Raw genomic sequence first — 4,032 nt, forward strand, 5'->3', positions numbered from 1 at the left:
ATTTATTTTTACTCATACAGCATAGTAATATAATATTTTATGCAGTGTTTATGCTTGTGTTTGACTGATATTTCGTTCGTGTAAATAAGATATTTCGTTTGTGTAAATAACTTAGCGTCATTTATTTATTTTTACTCATACAGCATAGTAATATAATATTTTTTGTGTTTTCTTGTGTTTGACTGATATTTCGTTCGTGTAAATAAGATATTTCGTTTGTGTAAATAACTTAGCGTCATTTATTTATTTTTACTCATACAGCATAGTAATATAATATTTTTTGCAGTGTTTATGCTTGTGTTTGACTGATATTTCGTTTGTGTAAATAAGATATTTCGTTTGTGTAAATAACTTAGCGTCATTTATTTATTTTTACTCATACAGCATAGTAATATAATATTTTTTGCAGTGTTTATGCTTGTGTTTGACTGATATTCACGGATTGCCGTGAACCATTATCACGGGTCCAATCAACTTTTATTGTTCCCGTGTATGCAGGGGATTAGCCCGGTTTCGGTTTCGGCGTTATGTGTGAAGCGCCACCTATTATAATAAAGTATAATTAGTATGCGCTGTTGTGGGTGTGTTCTTCAGAGTCATGATAAAAGCTGAAACCCAAAGGCAGGCGACTTACATTTTCACTACTATCCTGTGTGGAGACGACGCAAAACACCATGGCAAGACAGAGGACGTTCACCGGTCAAGAAGTTGCGGCTTTGCTGACCAACGAGGACTGCTGTGAGTCCGATGCGGGAGAAGGACCCTCCTGTTTTTTGACCAGCGATTCATCCGATGAAGAAAGAAGCAGTACATCGGATGAGGTACAACAGAGCCCTCCAAGGAAGAGACGGACACAGGCTGACACCACACCTGCACCAACCGTACGGGCAAAAGATGGAACTGTTTGGGAGAAGGTTGGCATCGCACGCTCTCGTGTCAGCAGCTGTTCGCCTAATTCAACATTTGTTGAGCCGTCCGGGCCTACAGAGCATGCAAAGGTATAGTAACTTCATATTTCTTTCCAGTGTTTCTGCTTGTGTTTGAATGATATTTAGTACGTGTAATTTACCTAGCGTCATTTGTTTACTTTTACTAATACAGCGTAGGATCACAAGCAGACTGCAGAGTTTTCTGTGTTTGCTCGACATGGAGATGCTGCGAATCATCACAGACTGCACTGTCCATGAAGCCCGCAGAACAGACAGCAGCTAGAGTTTGTCGGTCAGCGAGTTTATGGCATTCGTAGCAATCCTATTTCTACGAGTAGTCCTCTGTCCAGTTGGAGCGATGTCGGACTGTTGGTCGGCAATGTTCGCTGTGCCTTCGATCCAGGAGACAATGGCACGGGACCGCTACCAAGAAATCATGCGGTACTTGCGCTTTGATAATAAGGACACCCGTGCGGAGCGTGCAAAGAGCGACAGATTTGCTGCGATTTCGGACATCTGGCAGCGATTTGTGAACAACTGCATTTTGTGCTATACCCCAGGCAAGGAACTGACAGTCGACGAGCAGCTGTTTCCGACCAAGGTTCGCTGTCCATTCACCCAGTACATTGCCTCAAAGCCGGACAAGTTTGGAATAAAGTTTTGGGTTGCTTCTGAGTTGAACACAAAGTACATGTGCAACGCCATTCCATACCTTGGAAAGGACCCCGATCGTCCCAAGGGGGAAAGAGTGTCCGAGAATGTGGTGATGAAGCTTATGAAGCCATACCTGGGCAAGGGCAGAACTGTAGCCACAGACAATTTTTTCACATCTCTTTCCCTGGCTAAGAAGCTGCTGGAATGCAACACGACTCTGCTTGGGACAATGAACAAGATTCGCCGAGAAGTTCCTTTGGAAGCCAAAAACGCCAAGGGACGTGAGAAGTTGTCAACGGAGGTGTACAGATCCGATGATGCGCTTCTGACGGTGTATGCCTCCAAGCCCAACAAAACAGTTTGCGTTCTGAGCACTATGCACACGCACGTGGAGATTGCAGACGACCGCAAAAAGAAGCCAAACACTGTGACGGACTACAACCGGACGAAGGTATGCATGTGTTGGCATTGATAAATCAATTTATCATACATGAATGAATTTATTCAAAATATAACATGTACTTCTTTGTATTTGTTCTTTGCAGTGCGCCGTTGACATCATGGACCAGAAGGCGCGTGCATACACAGTGCGCGCAGGAACACGCCGGTGGCCCGTTGCAGTGTTTTATAACATACTTGACCTGGCAGCGATGAACGCGCATGTTTTGTACACGGCATGTACGGGGTCCACAGAGAGTAGGAGAGTTTTTATGTGTACTCTTGCTGAGGAACTCCGTCTTCGTTTCCTACAGGAAAAGGAGTTGAAGAGAACGCCACGTCCTTCGCCTGCTCCTGGAAAGAAGACTACGTGTCAGGTGCAGACAAACTGCAACCGGAACCACAGCATAACCCCGTGCGCTGCATGCGGCAAGTACACCTGTCGCAAGTGTAGGGCAGAGTGTCCCTGGCTGTGTGGCAACTGTGTACCTAAAACTACATGAAGGTACGTCGATAAGTATATTTATATATATATATATATATATATAAATATATTATATATATATACAGACAACCAATCACACACACATATATATACACACACACTATTATTTGAACATAACCAAAAATCTCTTCTCTTTCTGTTCCACAGTCGCACATCATGAAACCCGGTGTCACGGTCTGCCCCGCATCTCCTGCCATTTCATGTCTGTTTCCGTGTTAGTCCTCTGTTTATTTCTCGTCGTGGTTGCTGGTTATTTTTCTCATGGTTGCTGGAATTGGATTCCCATTCTGTTATGACCCATGCCTGTGACATTTTCACAGAATCAATTTATACATGAATGAATTCGTTCTAAATATAACATGTACTTCTGTGCGTGCATACACAGTGCGCGCAGGAACACGCCGGTGGCCCGTTGACCTTGGCAGCGATGAACGATGAACCTGCCGCAAATGTAAGAAAGAGGGTCCCTGGCTGGTACACATGAATAAATTCGTTCAAAATATAACATGTACTTTGTTCTTTGCAGTGCGCCGTTGACAGACATCATGAAGGTGCGTGCATACACAGTGCACGCAGGAACACGCCGGTGGCCCGTTGCATGCAGCGAGTACACCCTGGCTGTGTAGCAACTGTTGGCTACAACTACATGAAGGTACGTTGATAAGTAGGCCTACATACGTAACACCACATATGTTACGTATTTTTGTCTTCTGAAAGATTTTATTCAAAATGTAAGGTGTACCTTGAATTGTTCTCCACAGCATCAACGCGTGTGTTGCATGCGGCAAGTGCATCTGGCGAGTACACCCTCAACTTCAAGACACCCTCAACTTTCTTGACATTCCACTTCAAGAAACCCGGAATAGACATCCATGTTTGATCAAAATAAAGTTGTTTTACAGCACATGAATTTGTTCTTCCTGTCTTTTCCTCTCCTTTTCCAGTCTGCTGTTTAGATCACAACATTTATCAGCCATATATATAATTGCGCCATATAATTTCTTAGCTTTTCAAACGCGAATTCAAACGCGGAAACAGAAAGTGTAACAAATATTATATAGTGTAGTAAATATACAAAGAGCTTCAAACAATATACAAAGAGGTTCAGACAATTTTATTTATTTTTATTGTTTGACGGGACTCATTTGAGAAACTCTCTACGTGCGCTTGAATTGTATCTTTTGAAACACGAGTCTACAAAATTTCCGCTGTTTGTTGTAGGATCGGTAACATATACAGTCTGCTTGTTTGTAACCACGTTTTTCGTGAAGTATCACGTTTGGTGCCTTGTATGAGCTTGGAGGTGAGCCGCTTGTGCTTTGGCAGGCGTATGAGCTGGGGGTGAGACGCTTCCACCGCATTACCAAGACAATGGGCGTTAATCTCTTCACAGCAGGGGAGTGGGCTACATGGACCTTACTAAGCCTTGCGAAAATTTTCGCGGCCGTCGGGTTCCTAGTGTTAAATGATAGTTTTCTGTCTTTTTGTCAGACGACTATAGGCTAT

The 4,032-nt window shown here is 43.4% G+C and overlaps 1 long non-coding RNA gene across 1 annotated transcript; it reads left to right on the top strand.

Moving 5' to 3' along the window:
• The first annotated feature begins 2,826 nt into the window (after positions 1-2,826).
• On the top strand, positions 2,827-3,384 carry LOC143501901 (uncharacterized). The gene is made up of 3 exons (XR_013126990.1): positions 2,827-2,977; positions 3,053-3,178; positions 3,288-3,384. It is a non-coding gene; the product is annotated as an uncharacterized LOC143501901 (long non-coding RNA).
• The last annotated feature ends 648 nt before the right edge of the window (positions 3,385-4,032 follow it).

The sequence above is a fragment of the Brachyhypopomus gauderio genome, unplaced genomic scaffold, assembly GCF_052324685.1.
Source record: "Brachyhypopomus gauderio isolate BG-103 unplaced genomic scaffold, BGAUD_0.2 sc177, whole genome shotgun sequence".
In the NCBI taxonomy this organism is placed as follows: domain Eukaryota; kingdom Metazoa; phylum Chordata; class Actinopteri; order Gymnotiformes; family Hypopomidae; genus Brachyhypopomus; species Brachyhypopomus gauderio.